The sequence below is a fragment of the Phyllobates terribilis genome, unplaced genomic scaffold (assembly GCF_046119375.1).
Source record: "Phyllobates terribilis strain yellow unplaced genomic scaffold, ASM4611937v1 Scaffold_108__1_contigs__length_5656254, whole genome shotgun sequence".
NCBI classification, from domain to species: domain Eukaryota; kingdom Metazoa; phylum Chordata; class Amphibia; order Anura; family Dendrobatidae; genus Phyllobates; species Phyllobates terribilis.
Window position 1 is genome coordinate 3,001,919 of NW_027362868.1, and position 15,988 is coordinate 3,017,906.

General features: G+C 45.3%; 12 non-coding genes across 12 annotated transcripts; all 12 read left to right on the forward strand.

Moving 5' to 3' along the window:
• Positions 1–327: 327 nt before the first annotated feature.
• On the forward strand, positions 328–518 carry LOC141199937 (U2 spliceosomal RNA). Its single transcript, XR_012271676.1, has one exon. It is a non-coding gene; the product is annotated as a U2 spliceosomal RNA (small nuclear RNA).
• Positions 519–1,640: 1,122 nt separating this feature from the next.
• On the forward strand, positions 1,641–1,831 carry LOC141199938 (U2 spliceosomal RNA). Its single transcript, XR_012271677.1, has one exon. It is a non-coding gene; the product is annotated as a U2 spliceosomal RNA (small nuclear RNA).
• A 1,120-nt stretch (positions 1,832–2,951) lies between these two features.
• LOC141199939 (U2 spliceosomal RNA) lies at positions 2,952–3,142 on the forward strand. Its single transcript, XR_012271678.1, has one exon. It is a non-coding gene; the product is annotated as a U2 spliceosomal RNA (small nuclear RNA).
• A 1,122-nt stretch (positions 3,143–4,264) lies between these two features.
• On the forward strand, positions 4,265–4,455 carry LOC141199940 (U2 spliceosomal RNA). Its single transcript, XR_012271679.1, has one exon. It is a non-coding gene; the product is annotated as a U2 spliceosomal RNA (small nuclear RNA).
• Positions 4,456–5,575: 1,120 nt separating this feature from the next.
• LOC141199941 (U2 spliceosomal RNA) lies at positions 5,576–5,766 on the forward strand. The gene has a single exon (XR_012271680.1). It is a non-coding gene; the product is annotated as a U2 spliceosomal RNA (small nuclear RNA).
• Positions 5,767–6,887: 1,121 nt separating this feature from the next.
• Positions 6,888–7,078, forward strand: LOC141199942 (U2 spliceosomal RNA). The gene has a single exon (XR_012271681.1). It is a non-coding gene; the product is annotated as a U2 spliceosomal RNA (small nuclear RNA).
• A 1,124-nt stretch (positions 7,079–8,202) lies between these two features.
• On the forward strand, positions 8,203–8,393 carry LOC141199943 (U2 spliceosomal RNA). The gene has a single exon (XR_012271682.1). It is a non-coding gene; the product is annotated as a U2 spliceosomal RNA (small nuclear RNA).
• Positions 8,394–9,513: 1,120 nt separating this feature from the next.
• Positions 9,514–9,704, forward strand: LOC141200228 (U2 spliceosomal RNA). The gene has a single exon (XR_012271954.1). It is a non-coding gene; the product is annotated as a U2 spliceosomal RNA (small nuclear RNA).
• Positions 9,705–10,821: 1,117 nt separating this feature from the next.
• Positions 10,822–11,012, forward strand: LOC141199944 (U2 spliceosomal RNA). Its single transcript, XR_012271683.1, has one exon. It is a non-coding gene; the product is annotated as a U2 spliceosomal RNA (small nuclear RNA).
• Positions 11,013–12,134: 1,122 nt separating this feature from the next.
• On the forward strand, positions 12,135–12,325 carry LOC141200348 (U2 spliceosomal RNA). Its single transcript, XR_012272070.1, has one exon. It is a non-coding gene; the product is annotated as a U2 spliceosomal RNA (small nuclear RNA).
• Positions 12,326–13,446: 1,121 nt separating this feature from the next.
• On the forward strand, positions 13,447–13,637 carry LOC141200693 (U2 spliceosomal RNA). The gene has a single exon (XR_012272406.1). It is a non-coding gene; the product is annotated as a U2 spliceosomal RNA (small nuclear RNA).
• Positions 13,638–14,762: 1,125 nt separating this feature from the next.
• Positions 14,763–14,953, forward strand: LOC141200423 (U2 spliceosomal RNA). Its single transcript, XR_012272144.1, has one exon. It is a non-coding gene; the product is annotated as a U2 spliceosomal RNA (small nuclear RNA).
• The last annotated feature ends 1,035 nt before the right edge of the window (positions 14,954–15,988 follow it).

Genomic DNA, 15,988 nt, shown 5'->3' on the forward strand with positions numbered 1-15,988 from the left:
GAGGTAATTAATCAGCAACCCTCCTGCTAAGGGTAGACAGCTGCTCGTTCCACCCCCCCCCCCCCCCGCCTTAATTGGTTCTCCTCCCTTCCAACGGTGTTGAGGCGGGTGGGAACAGCCGGGGGTTGAGGGTACTGTGCTAAAAGAGGTGGAGTTATGCAGATCTAAAACGCGTGGATTGCAGCAGCAGCAAGCCGAAAAGTGCAGGCATGTGAGGGATCTAGAGGTTGACAGCATGTCTTCTTAACGGGAGTCCAGGTGGCCATCTCCACAAATGGACTTTTCAGAATCCTTGGGTGGCACCGTAGTCGGAAACCAATTCTGGTTATCGCTTCTCGGCCTTTTGGCTAAGATCAAGTGTAGTATCTGTTCTTATCAGTTTAATATCTGATACGTCCCCTATCTGGGGACCATATATTAAATGGATTTTTAGAACAGGGAGATGGAAAAAGAGCTTGCTCTGTCCACTCCACGCATTGACCTGGTATTGCAGTATCTCCAGGACCGGTGCACCCCTTCTTTAATGCAGTTTCTAAAATCAGAAAGAATTGAATTCAATGCTTTTTGTTCATTTTGCTTGTTTGTCGGATTTTGGGATGGACTCTTTGGCTTTGCTTTTCTTCTCCTCATTGGATTTTTCATGTTAAAAGTTGCAGAAGCCAGATGACAAGCTCATTTTGGTTCAACTTCAGCAACTGTGCATTGCATTGCCATGTAATGTAATGTAATGCAATGCTATCTATCTAGCTCTCCCTCTATACTTCCTTTTGGATAAACAGACATATTAGGCAAGCATTTTGGAGCTTTCACCTAAATAACTACAGGTGGTGAGATAAGCTGCACAATATAATTGACCTTTCAGTATATTGTTGCACACACACCATCTATTTAGCAAATGCCCTTGTTATCAACAGCAGCCTTTTAAACTCACCTGAGCTAACAGGTATGTGAGCTGGTTACTCTGCTGCGCTTAAAATTTCTTTTTTGGTTTGCTACAATGCCTTTTCTGAAACGTTGTCTCCCTCTGCTGGAACACTGACTTCTTTCATTTAATGCCTGCAGACTATAAAAGAGAAACCAACCCAAAAAGTTTGGTTGATTAGTCTGTGGCATTCTTTTAAACTGTTGCTTATGGCGGTCTCTGTGAGCTTCTCAGTGACATTCAGCCATCCAGGTATCCCGCCTGCAGTAGACGGAATGTGGCAATGGAACGCTGGCTGCGCGTGTCATAATAGGCTCTGAGCCTTTATATACCTGCGCACAGCAGCAGCCACCTTCAGTCTGCTGCTGGACAGCCAGCAGCAGCAGCAGCAGGAGAGGTAATTAATCAGCAACCCTCCTGCTAAGGGTAGACAGCTGCTCGTTCCACCCCCCCCCCCCGCCTTAATTGGTTCTCCTCCCTTCCAACGGTGTTGAGGCGGGTGGGAACAGCCGGGGGTTGAGGGTACTGTGCTAAAAGAGGTGGAGTTATGCAGATCTAAAACGCGTGGATTGCAGCAGCAGCAAGCCGAAAAGTGCAGGCATGTGAGGGATCTAGAGGTTGACAGCATGTCTTCTTAACGGGAGTCCAGGTGGCCATCTCCACAAATGGACTTTTCAGAATCCTTGGGTGGCACCGTAGTCGGAAACCAATTCTGGTTATCGCTTCTCGGCCTTTTGGCTAAGATCAAGTGTAGTATCTGTTCTTATCAGTTTAATATCTGATACGTCCCCTATCTGGGGACCATATATTAAATGGATTTTTAGAACAGGGAGATGGAAAAAGAGCTTGCTCTGTCCACTCCACGCATTGACCTGGTATTGCAGTATCTCCAGGACCGGTGCACCCCTTCTTTAATGCAGTTTCTAAAATCAGAAAGAATTGAATTCAATGCTTTTTGTTCATTTTGCTTGTTTGTCGGATTTTGGGATGGACTCTTTGGCTTTGCTTTTCTTCTCCTCATTGGATTTTTCATGTTAAAAGTTGCAGAAGCCAGATGACAAGCTCATTTCGGTTCAACTTCAGCAACTGTGCATTGCATTGCCATGTAATGTAATGTAATGCAATGCTATCTATCTAGCTCTCCCTCTATACTTCCTTTTGGATAAACAGACATATTAGGCAAGCATTTTGGAGCTTTCACCTAAATAACTACAGGTGGTGAGATAAGCTGCACAATATAATTGACCTTTCAGTATATTGTTGCACACACACCATCTATTTAGCAAATGCCCTTGTTATCAACAGCAGCCTTTTAAACTCACCTGAGCTAACAGGTATGTGAGCTGGTTACTCTGCTGCGCTTAAAATTTCTTTTTTGGTTTGCTACAATGCCTTTTCTGAAACGTTGTCTCCCTCTGCTGGAACACTGACTTCTTTCATTTAATGCCTGCAGACTATAAAAGAGAAACCAACCCAAAAAGTTTGGTTGATTAGTCTGTGGCATTCTTTTAAACTGTTGCTTATGGCGGTCTCTGTGAGCTTCTCAGTGACATTCAGCCATCCAGGTATCCCGCCTGCAGTAGACGGAATGTGGCAATGGAACGCTGGCTGCGCGTGTCATAATAGGCTCTGAGCCTTTATACACCTGCGCACAGCAGCAGCCACCTTCAGTCTGCTGCTGGACAGCCAGCAGCAGCAGCAGCAGGAGAGGTAATTAATCAGCAACCCTCCTGCTAAGGGTAGACAGCTGCTCGTTCCACCCCCCCCCCGCCTTAATTGGTTCTCCTCCCTTCCAACGGTGTTGAGGCGGGTGGGAACAGCCGGGGGTTGAGGGTACTGTGCTAAAAGAGGTGGAGTTATGCAGATCTAAAACGCGTGGATTGCAGCAGCAGCAAGCCGAAAAGTGCAGGTATGTGAGGGATCTAGAGGTTGACAGCATGTCTTCTTAACGGGAGTCCAGGTGGCCATCTCCACAAATGGACTTTTCAGAATCCTTGGGTGGCACCGTAGTCGGAAACCAATTCTGGTTATCGCTTCTCGGCCTTTTGGCTAAGATCAAGTGTAGTATCTGTTCTTATCAGTTTAATATCTGATACGTCCCCTATCTGGGGACCATATATTAAATGGATTTTTAGAACAGGGAGATGGAAAAAGAGCTTGCTCTGTCCACTCCACGCATTGACCTGGTATTGCAGTATCTCCAGGACCGGTGCACCCCTTCTTTAATGCAGTTTCTAAAATCAGAAAGAATTGAATTCAATGCTTTTCGTTCATTTTGCTTGTTTGTCGGATTTTGGGATGGACTCTTTGGCTTTGCTTTTCTTCTCCTCATTGGATTTTTCATGTTAAAAGTTGCAGAAGCCAGATGACAAGCTCATTTTGGTTCAACTTCAGCAACTGTGCATTGCATTGCCATGTAATGTAATGTAATGCAATGCTATCTATCTAGCTCTCCCTCTATACTTCCTTTTGGATAAACAGACATATTAGGCAAGCATTTTGGAGCTTTCACCTAAATAACTACAGGTGGTGAGATAAGCTGCACAATATAATTGACCTTTCAGTATATTGTTGCACACACACCATCTATTTAGCAAATGCCCTTGTTATCAACAGCAGCCTTTTAAACTCACCTGATCTAACAGGTATGTGAGCTGGTTACTCTGCTGCGCTTAAAATTTCTTTTTTGGTTTGCTACAATGCCTTTTCTGAAACGTTGTCTCCCTCTGCTGGAACACTGACTTCTTTCATTTAATGCCTGCAGACTATAAAAGAGAAACCAACCCAAAAAGTTTGGTTGATTAGTCTGTGGCATTCTTTTAAACTGTTGCTTATGGCGGTCTCTGTGAGCTTCTCAGTGACATTCAGCCATCCAGGTATCCCGCCTGCAGTAGACGGAATGTGGCAATGGAACGCTGGCTGCGCGTGTCATAATAGGCTCTGAGCCTTTATATACCTGCGCACAGCAGCAGCCACCTTCAGTCTGCTGCTGGACAGCCAGCAGCAGCAGCAGCAGGAGAGGTAATTAATCAGCAACCCTCCTGCTAAGGGTAGACAGCTGCTCGTTCCACCCCCCCCCCCCGCCTTAATTGGTTCTCCTCCCTTCCAACGGTGTTGAGGCGGGTGGGAACAGCCGGGGGTTGAGGGTACTGTGCTAAAAGAGGTGGAGTTATGCAGATCTAAAACGCGTGGATTGCAGCAGCAGCAAGCCGAAAAGTGCAGGCATGTGAGGGATCTAGAGGTTGACAGCATGTCTTCTTAACGGGAGTCCAGGTGGCCATCTCCACAAATGGACTTTTCAGAATCCTTGGGTGGCACCGTAGTCGGAAACCAATTCTGGTTATCGCTTCTCGGCCTTTTGGCTAAGATCAAGTGTAGTATCTGTTCTTATCAGTTTAATATCTGATACGTCCCCTATCTGGGGACCATATATTAAATGGATTTTTAGAACAGGGAGATGGAAAAAGAGCTTGCTCTGTCCACTCCACGCATTGACCTGGTATTGCAGTATCTCCAGGACCGGTGCACCCCTTCTTTAATGCAGTTTCTAAAATCAGAAAGAATTGAATTCAATGCTTTTTGTTCATTTTGCTTGTTTGTCGGATTTTGGGATGGACTCTTTGGCTTTGCTTTTCTTCTCCTCATTGGATTTTTCATGTTAAAAGTTGCAGAAGCCAGATGACAAGCTCATTTCGGTTCAACTTCAGCAACTGTGCATTGCATTGCCATGTAATGTAATGTAATGCAATGCTATCTATCTAGCTCTCCCTCTATACTTCCTTTTGGATAAACAGACATATTAGGCAAGCATTTTGGAGCTTTCACCTAAATAACTACAGGTGGTGAGATAAGCTGCACAATATAATTGACCTTTCAGTATATTGTTGCACACACACCATCTATTTAGCAAATGCCCTTGTTATCAACAGCAGCCTTTTAAACTCACCTGAGCTAACAGGTATGTGAGCTGGTTACTCTGCTGCGCTTAAAATTTCTTTTTTGGTTTGCTACAATGCCTTTTCTGAAACGTTGTCTCCCTCTGCTGGAACACTGACTTCTTTCATTTAATGCCTGCAGACTATAAAAGAGAAACCAACCCAAAAAGTTTGGTTGATTAGTCTGTGGCATTCTTTTAAACTGTTGCTTATGGCGGTCTCTGTGAGCTTCTCAGTGACATTCAGCCATCCAGGTATCCCGCCTGCAGTAGACGGAATGTGGCAATGGAACGCTGGCTGCGCGTGTCATAATAGGCTCTGAGCCTTTATATACCTGCGCACAGCAGCAGCCACCTTCAGTCTGCTGCTGGACAGCCAGCAGCAGCAGCAGCAGGAGAGGTAATTAATCAGCAACCCTCCTGCTAAGGGTAGACAGCTGCTCGTTCCACCCCCCCCCCGCCTTAATTGGTTCTCCTCCCTTCCAACGGTGTTGAGGCGGGTGGGAACAGCCGGGGGTTGAGGGTACTGTGCTAAAAGAGGTGGAGTTATGCAGATCTAAAACGCGTGGATTGCAGCAGCAGCAAGCCGAAAAGTGCAGGTATGTGAGGGATCTAGAGGTTGACAGCATGTCTTCTTAACGGGAGTCCAGGTGGCCATCTCCACAAATGGACTTTTCAGAATCCTTGGGTGGCACCGTAGTCGGAAACCAATTCTGGTTATCGCTTCTCGGCCTTTTGGCTAAGATCAAGTGTAGTATCTGTTCTTATCAGTTTAATATCTGATACGTCCCCTATCTGGGGACCATATATTAAATGGATTTTTAGAACAGGGAGATGGAAAAAGAGCTTGCTCTGTCCACTCCACGCATTGACCTGGTATTGCAGTATCTCCAGGACCGGTGCACCCCTTCTTTAATGCAGTTTCTAAAATCAGAAAGAATTGAATTCAATGCTTTTTGTTCATTTTGCTTGTTTGTCGGATTTTGGGATGGACTCTTTGGCTTTGCTTTTCTTCTCCTCATTGGATTTTTCATGTTAAAAGTTGCAGAAGCCAGATGACAAGCTCATTTTGGTTCAACTTCAGCAACTGTGCATTGCATTGCCATGTAATGTAATGTAATGCAATGCTATCTATCTAGCTCTCCCTCTATACTTCCTTTTGGATAAACAGACATATTAGGCAAGCATTTTGGAGCTTTCACCTAAATAACTACAGGTGGTGAGATAAGCTGCACAATATAATTGACCTTTCAGTATATTGTTGCACACACACCATCTATTTAGCAAATGCCCTTGTTATCAACAGCAGCCTTTTAAACTCACCTGATCTAACAGGTATGTGAGCTGGTTACTCTGCTGCGCTTAAAATTTCTTTTTTGGTTTGCTACAATGCCTTTTCTGAAACGTTGTCTCCCTCTGCTGGAACACTGACTTCTTTCATTTAATGCCTGCAGACTATAAAAGAGAAACCAACCCAAAAAGTTTGGTTGATTAGTCTGTGGCATTCTTTTAAACTGTTGCTTATGGCGGTCTCTGTGAGCTTCTCAGTGACATTCAGCCATCCAGGTATCCCGCCTGCAGTAGACGGAATGTGGCAATGGAACGCTGGCTGCGCGTGTCATAATAGGCTCTGAGCCTTTATATACCTGCGCACAGCAGCAGCCACCTTCAGTCTGCTGCTGGACAGCCAGCAGCAGCAGCAGCAGGAGAGGTAATTAATCAGCAACCCTCCTGCTAAGGGTAGACAGCTGCTCGTTCCACCCCCCCCCCCGCCTTAATTGGTTCTCCTCCCTTCCAACGGTGTTGAGGCGGGTGGGAACAGCCGGGGGTTGAGGGTACTGTGCTAAAAGAGGTGGAGTTATGCAGATCTAAAACGCGTGGATTGCAGCAGCAGCAAGCCGAAAAGTGCAGGCATGTGAGGGATCTAGAGGTTGACAGCATGTCTTCTTAACGGGAGTCCAGGTGGCCATCTCCACAAATGGACTTTTCAGAATCCTTGGGTGGCACCGTAGTCGGAAACCAATTCTGGTTATCGCTTCTCGGCCTTTTGGCTAAGATCAAGTGTAGTATCTGTTCTTATCAGTTTAATATCTGATACGTCCCCTATCTGGGGACCATATATTAAATGGATTTTTAGAACAGGGAGATGGAAAAAGAGCTTGCTCTGTCCACTCCACGCATTGACCTGGTATTGCAGTATCTCCAGGACCGGTGCACCCCTTCTTTAATGCAGTTTCTAAAATCAGAAAGAATTGAATTCAATGCTTTTTGTTCATTTTGCTTGTTTGTCGGATTTTGGGATGGACTCTTTGGCTTTGCTTTTCTTCTCCTCATTGGATTTTTCATGTTAAAAGTTGCAGAAGCCAGATGACAAGCTCATTTTGGTTCAACTTCAGCAACTGTGCATTGCATTGCCATGTAATGTAATGTAATGCAATGCTATCTATCTAGCTCTCCCTCTATACTTCCTTTTGGATAAACAGACATATTAGGCAAGCATTTTGGAGCTTTCACCTAAATAACTACAGGTGGTGAGATAAGCTGCACAATATAATTGACCTTTCAGTATATTGTTGCACACACACCATCTATTTAGCAAATGCCCTTGTTATCAACAGCAGCCTTTTAAACTCACCTGAGCTAACAGGTATGTGAGCTGGTTACTCTGCTGCGCTTAAAATTTCTTTTTTGGTTTGCTACAATGCCTTTTCTGAAACGTTGTCTCCCTCTGCTGGAACACTGACTTCTTTCATTTAATGCCTGCAGACTATAAAAGAGAAACCAACCCAAAAAGTTTGGTTGATTAGTCTGTGGCATTCTTTTAAACTGTTGCTTATGGCGGTCTCTGTGAGCTTCTCAGTGACATTCAGCCATCCAGGTATCCCGCCTGCAGTAGACGGAATGTGGCAATGGAACGCTGGCTGCGCGTGTCATAATAGGCTCTGAGCCTTTATATACCTGCGCACAGCAGCAGCCACCTTCAGTCTGCTGCTGGACAGCCAGCAGCAGCAGCAGCAGCAGGAGAGGTAATTAATCAGCAACCCTCCTGCTAAGGGTAGACAGCTGCTCGTTCCACCCCCCCCCCCGCCTTAATTGGTTCTCCTCCCTTCCAACGGTGTTGAGGCGGGTGGGAACAGCCGGGGGTTGAGGGTACTGTGCTAAAAGAGGTGGAGTTATGCAGATCTAAAACGCGTGGATTGCAGCAGCAGCAAGCCGAAAAGTGCAGGCATGTGAGGGATCTAGAGGTTGACAGCATGTCTTCTTAACGGGAGTCCAGGTGGCCATCTCCACAAATGGACTTTTCAGAATCCTTGGGTGGCACCGTAGTCGGAAACCAATTCTGGTTATCGCTTCTCGGCCTTTTGGCTAAGATCAAGTGTAGTATCTGTTCTTATCAGTTTAATATCTGATACGTCCCCTATCTGGGGACCATATATTAAATGGATTTTTAGAACAGGGAGATGGAAAAAGAGCTTGCTCTGTCCACTCCACGCATTGACCTGGTATTGCAGTATCTCCAGGACCGGTGCACCCCTTCTTTAATGCAGTTTCTAAAATCAGAAAGAATTGAATTCAATGCTTTTTGTTCATTTTGCTTGTTTGTCGGATTTTGGGATGGACTCTTTGGCTTTGCTTTTCTTCTCCTCATTGGATTTTTCATGTTAAAAGTTGCAGAAGCCAGATGACAAGCTCATTTTGGTTCAGCTTCAGCAACTGTGCATTGCATTGCCATGTAAAGTAATGTAATGCAGTGCTATCTATCTAGCTCTCCCTCTATACTTCCTTTTGGATAAACAGACATATTAGGCAAGCATTTTGGAGCTTTCACCTAAATAACTACAGGTGGTGAGATAAGCTGCACAATATAATTGACCTTTCAGTATATTGTTGCACACACACCATCTATTTAGCAAATGCCCTTGTTATCAACAGCAGCCTTTTAAACTCACCTGAGCTAACAGGTATGTGAGCTGGTTACTCTGCTGCGCTTAAAATTTCTTTTTTGGTTTGCTACAATGCCTTTTCTGAAACGTTGTCTCCCTCTGCTGGAACACTGACTTCTTTCATTTAATGCCTGCAGACTATAAAAGAGAAACCAACCCAAAAAGTTTGGTTGATTAGTCTGTGGCATTCTTTTAAACTGTTGCTTATGGCGGTCTCTGTGAGCTTCTCAGTGACATTCAGCCATCCAGGTATCCCGCCTGCAGTAGACGGAATGTGGCAATGGAACGCTGGCTGCGCGTGTCATAATAGGCTCTGAGCCTTTATATACCTGCGCACAGCAGCAGCCACCTTCAGTCTGCTGCTGGACAGCCAGCAGCAGCAGCAGCAGGAGAGGTAATTAATCAGCAACCCTCCTGCTAAGGGTAGACAGCTGCTCGTTCCACCCCCCCCCCGCCTTAATTGGTTCTCCTCCCTTCCAACGGTGTTGAGGCGGGTGGGAACAGCCGGGGGTTGAGGGTACTGTGCTAAAAGAGGTGGAGTTATGCAGATCTAAAACGCGTGGATTGCAGCAGCAGCAAGCCGAAAAGTGCAGGCATGTGAGGGATCTAGAGGTTGACAGCATGTCTTCTTAACGGGAGTCCAGGTGGCCATCTCCACAAATGGACTTTTCAGAATCCTTGGGTGGCACCGTAGTCGGAAACCAATTCTGGTTATCGCTTCTCGGCCTTTTGGCTAAGATCAAGTGTAGTATCTGTTCTTATCAGTTTAATATCTGATACGTCCCCTATCTGGGGACCATATATTAAATGGATTTTTAGAACAGGGAGATGGAAAAAGAGCTTGCTCTGTCCACTCCACGCATTGACCTGGTATTGCAGTATTTCCAGGACCGGTGCACCCCTTCTTTAATGCAGTTTCTAAAATCAGAAAGAATTGAATTCAATGCTTTTTGTTCATTTTGCTTGTTTGTCGGATTTTGGGATGGACTCTTTGGCTTTGCTTTTCTTCTCCTCATTGGATTTTTCATGTTAAAAGTTGCAGAAGCCAGATGACAAGCTCATTTTGGTTCAACTTCAGCAACTGTGCATTGCATTGCCATGTAATGTAATGTAATGCAATGCTATCTATCTAGCTCTCCCTCTATACTTCCTTTTGGATAAACAGACATATTAGGCAAGCATTTTGGAGCTTTCACCTAAATAACTACAGGTGGTGAGATAAGCTGCACAATATAATTGACCTTTCAGTATATTGTTGCACACACACCATCTATTTAGCAAATGCCCTTGTTATCAACAGCAGCCTTTTAAACTCACCTGAGCTAACAGGTATGTGAGCTGGTTACTCTGCTGCGCTTAAAATTTCTTTTTTGGTTTGCTACAATGCCTTTTCTGAAACGTTGTCTCCCTCTGCTGGAACACTGAATTCTTTCATTTAATGCCTGCAGACTATAAAAGAGAAACCAACCAAAAAGTTTGGTTGATTAGTCTGTGGCATTCTTTTAAACTGTTGCTTATGGCGGTCTCTGTGAGCTTCTCAGTGACATTCAGCCATCCAGGTATCCCGCCTGCAGTAGACGGAATGTGGCAATGGAACGCTGGCTGCGCGTGTCATAATAGGCTCTGAGCCTTTATATACCTGCGCACAGCAGCAGCCACCTTCAGTCTGCTGCTGGACAGCCAGCAGCAGCAGCAGGAGAGGTAATTAATCAGCAACCCTCCTGCTAAGGGTAGACAGCTGCTCGTTCCACCCCCCCCCCCGCCTTAATTGGTTCTCCTCCCTTCCAACGGTGTTGAGGCGGGTGGGAACAGCCGGGGGTTGAGGGTACTGTGCTAAAAGAGGTGGAGTTATGCAGATCTAAAACGCGTGGATTGCAGCAGCAGCAAGCCGAAAAGTGCAGGCATGTGAGGGATCTAGAGGTTGACAGCATGTCTTCTTAACGGGAGTCCAGGTGGCCATCTCCACAAATGGACTTTTCAGAATCCTTGGGTGGCACCGTAGTCGGAAACCAATTCTGGTTATCGCTTCTCGGCCTTTTGGCTAAGATCAAGTGTAGTATCTGTTCTTATCAGTTTAATATCTGATACGTCCCCTATCTGGGGACCATATATTAAATGGATTTTTAGAACAGGGAGATGGAAAAAGAGCTTGCTCTGTCCACTCCACGCATTGACCTGGTATTGCAGTATCTCCAGGACCGGTGCACCCCTTCTTTAATGCAGTTTCTAAAATCAGAAAGAATTGAATTCAATGCTTTTTGTTCATTTTGCTTGTTTGTCGGATTTTGGGATGGACTCTTTGGCTTTGCTTTTCTTCTCCTCATTGGATTTTTCATGTTAAAAGTTGCAGAAGCCAGATGAAAAGCTCATTTTGGTTCAACTTCAGCAACTGTGCATTGCATTGCCATGTAATGTAATGTAATGCAATGCTATCTATCTAGCTCTCCCTCTATACTTCCTTTTGGGTAAACAGACATATTAGGCAAGCATTTTGGAGCTTTCACCTAAATAACTACAGGTGGTGAGATAAGCTGCACAATATAATTGACCTTTCAGTATATTGTTGCACACACACCATCAATTTAGCAAATGCCCTTGTTATCAACAGCAGCCTTTTAAACTCACCTGAGCTAACAGGTATGTGAGCTGGTTACTCTGCTGCACTTAAAATTTCTTTTTTGGTTTGCTACAATGCCTTTTCTGAAACGTTGTCTCCCTCTGCTGGAACACTGACTTCTTTCATTTAATGCCTGCAGACTATAAAAGAGAAACCAACCCAAAAAGTTTGGTTGATTAGTCTGTGGCATTCTTTTAAACTGTTGCTTATGGCGGTCTCTGTGAGCTTCTCAGTGACATTCAGCCATCCAGGTATCCCGCCTGCAGTAGACGGAATGTGGCATTGGAACGCTGGCTGCGCGTGTCATAATAGGCTCTGAGCCTTTATATACCTGCGCACAGCAGCAGCCACCTTCAGTCTGCTGCTGGACAGCCAGCAGCAGCAGCAGCAGGAGAGGTAATTAATCAGCAACCCTCCTGCTAAGGGTAGACAGCTGCTCGTTCCACCCCCCCCCCCCGCCTTAATTGGTTCTCCTCCCTTCCAACGGTGTTGAGGCGGGTGGGAACAGCCGGGGGTTAAGGGTACTGTGCTAAAAGAGGTGGAGTTATGCAGATCTAAAACGCGTGGATTGCAGCAGCAGCAAGCCGAAAAGTGCAGGCATGTGAGGGATCTAGAGGTTGACAGCATGTCTTCTTAACGGGAGTCCAGGTTGCCATCTCCACAAATGGACTTTTCAGAATCCTTGGGTGGCACCGTAGTCGGAAACCAATTCTGGTTATCGCTTCTCAGCCTTTTGGCTAAGATCAAGTGTAGTATCTGTTCTTATCAGTTTAATATCTGATACGTCCCCTATCTGGGGACCATATATTAAATGGATTTTTAGAACAGGGAGATGGAAAAAGAGCTTGCTCTGTCCACTCCACGCATTGACCTGGTATTGCAGTATCTCCAGGACCGGTGCACCCCTTCTTTAATGCAGTTTCTAAAATCAGAAAGAATTGAATTCAATGCTTTTTGTTCATTTTGCTTGTTTGTCGGATTTTGGGATTTACTCTTTGGCTTTGCTTTTCTTCTCCTCATTGGATTTTTCATGTTAAAAGTTGCAGAAGCCAGATGACAAGCTCATTTTGGTTCAACTTCAGCAACTGTGCATTGCATTGCCATGTAATGTAATGTAATGCAATGCTATCTATCTAGCTCTCCCTCTATACTTCCTTTTGGATAAACAGACATATTAGGCAAGCATTTTGGAGCTTTCACCTAAATAACTACAGGTGGTGAGATAAGCTGCACAATATAATTGACCTTTCAGTATATTGTTGCACACACACCATCTATTTAGCAAATGCCCTTGTTATCAACAGCAGCCTTTTAAACTCACCTCAGCTAACAGGTATGTGAGCTGGTTACTCTGCTGCGCTTAAAATTTCTTTTTTGGTTTGCTACAATGCCTTTTCTGAAACGTTGTCTCCCTCTGCTGGAACACTGACTTCTTTCATTTAATGCCTGCAGACTATAAAAGAGAAACCAACCCAAAAAGTTTGGTTGATTAGTCTGTGGCATTCTTTTAAACTGTTGCTTATGGCGGTCTCTGTGAGCTTCTCAGTGACATTCAGCCATCCAGGTATCCCGCCTGCAGTAGACGGAATGTGGCAATGGAACGCTGGCTGCGCGTGTCATAATAGGCTCTGAGCCTTTATATACCTGCGCACAGCAGCAGCCACCTTCAGTCTGCTGCTGGACAGCCAGCAGCAGCAGCAGCAGGAGAGGTAATTAATCAGCAACCCTCCTGCTAAGGGTAGACAGCTGCTCGTTCCACTCACCCCCCCGCCTTAATTGGTTCTCCTCCCTTCCAACGGTGTTGAGGCGGGTGGGAACAGCCGGGGGTTGAGGGTACTGTGCTAAAAGAGGTGGAGTTATGCAGATCTAAAACGCGTGGATTGCAGCAGCAGCAAGCCGAAAAGTGCAGGCATGTGAGGGATCTAGAGGTTGACAGCATGTCTTCTTAACGGGAGTCCAGGTGGCCATCTCCACAAATGGACTTTTCAGAATCCTTGGGTGGCACCGTAGTCGGAAACCAATTCTGGTTATCGCTTCTCGGCCTTTTGGCTAAGATCAAGTGTAGTATCTGTTCTTATCAGTTTAATATCTGATACGTCCCCTATCTGGGGACCATATATTAAATGGATTTTTAGAACAGGGAGATGGAAAAAGAGCTTGCTCTGTCCACTCCACGCATTGACCTGGTATTGTAGTATCTCCAGGACCCGTGCACCCCTTCTTTAATGCAGTTTCTAAAATCAGAAAGAATTGAATTCAATGCTTTTTGTTCATTTTGCTTGTTTGTCGGATTTTGGGATGGACTCTTTGGCTTTGCTTTTCTTCTCCTCATTGGATTTTTCATGTTAAAAGTTGCAGAAGCCAGATGACAAGCTCATTTTGGTTCAACTTCAGCAACTGTGCATTGCATTGCCATGTAATGTAATGTAATGCAATGCTATCTATCTAGCTCTCCCTCTATACTTCCTTTTGGATAAACAGACATATTAGGCAAGCATTTTGGAGCTTTCACCTAAATAACTACAGGTGGTGAGATAAGCTGCACAATATAATTGACCTTTCAGTATATTGTTGCACACACACCATCTATTTAGCAAATGCCCTTGTTATCAACAGCAGCCTTTTAAACTCACCTGAGCTAACAGGTATGTGAGCTGGTTACTCTGCTGCGCTTAAAATTTCTTTTTTGGTTTGCTACAATGCCTTTTCTGAAACGTTGTCTCCCTCTGCTGGAACACTGACTTCTTTCATTTAATGCCTGCAGACTATAAAAGAGAAACCAACCCAAAAAGTTTGGTTGATTAGTCTGTGGCATTCTTTTAAACTGTTGCTTATGGCGGTCTCTGTGAGCTTCTCAGTGACATTCAGCCATCCAGGTATCCCGCCTGCAGTAGACAGAATGTGGCAATGGAACGCTGGCTGCGCGTGTCATAATAGGCTCTGAGCCTTTATATACCTGCGCACAGCAGCAGCCACCTTCAGTCTGCTGCTGGACAGCCAGCAGCAGCAGCAGCAGGAGAGGTAATTAATCAGCAACCCTCCTGCTAAGGGTAGACAGCTGCTCGTTCCACCCCCCCCCCCCCCCGCCTTAATTGGTTCTCCTCCCTTCCAACGGTGTTGAGGCGGGTGGGAACAGCCGGGGGTTGAGGGTACTGTGCTAAAAGAGGTGGAGTTATGCAGATCTAAAACGCGTGGATTGCAGCAGCAGCAAGCCGAAAAGTGCAGGCATGTGAGGGATCTAGAGGTTGACAGCATGTCTTCTTAACGGGAGTCCAGGTGGCCATCTCCACAAATGGACTTTTCAGAATCCTTGGGTGGCACCGTAGTCGGAAACCAATTCTGGTTATCGCTTCTCGGCCTTTTGGCTAAGATCAAGTGTAGTATCTGTTCTTATCAGTTTAATATCTGATACGTCCCCTATCTGGGGACCATATATTAAATGGATTTTTAGAACAGGGAGATGGAAAAAGAGCTTGCTTTGTCCACTCCACGCATTGACCTGGTATTGCAGTATCTCCAGGACCGGTGCACCCCTTCTTTAATGCAGTTTCTAAAATCAGAAAGAATTGAATTCAATGCTTTTTGTTCATTTTGCTTGTTTGTCGGATTTTGGGATGGACTCTTTGGCTTTGCTTTTCTTCTCCTCATTGGATTTTTCATGTTAAAAGTTGCAGAAGCCAGATGACAAGCTCATTTTGGTTCAACTTCAGCAACTGTGCATTGCATTGCCATGTAATGTAATGTAATGCAATGCTATCTATCTAGCTCTCCCTCTATACTTCCTTTTGGATAAACAGACATATTAGGCAAGCATTTTGGAGCTTTCACCTAAATAACTACAGGTGGTGAGATAAGCTGCACAATATAATTGACCTTTCAGTATATTGTTGCACACACACCATCTATTTAGCAAATGCCCTTGTTATCAACAGCAGCCTTTTAAACTCACCTGAGCTAACAGGTATGTGAGCTGGTTACTCTGCTGCGCTTAAAATTTCTTTTTTGGTTTGCTACAATGCCTTTTCTGAAACGTTGTCTCCCTCTGCTGGAACACTGACTTCTTTCATTTAATGCCTGCAGACTATAAAAGAGAAACCAACCCAAAAAGTTTGGTTGATTAGTCTGTGGCATTCTTTTAAACTGTTGCTTATGGCGGTCTCTGTGAGCTTCTCAGTGACATTCAGCCATCCAGGTATCCCGCCTGCAGTAGACGGAATGTGGCAATGGAACGCTGGCTGCGCGTGTCATAATAGGCTCTGAGCCTTTATATACCTGCGCACAGCAGCAGCCACCTTCAGTCTGCTGCTGGACAGCCAGCAGCAGCAGCAGCAGGAGAGGTAATTAATCAGCAACCCTCCTGCTAAGGGTAGACAGCTGCTCGTTCCACCCCCCCCCCCCGTCTTAATTGGTTCTCCTCCCTTCCAACGGTGTTGAGGCGGGTGGGAACAGCCGGGGGTTGAGGGTACTGTGCTAAAAGAGGTGGAGTTATGCAGATCTAAAACGCGTGGATTGCAGCAGCAGCAAGCCGAAAAGTGCAGGCATGTGAGGGATCTAGAGGTTGACAGCATGTC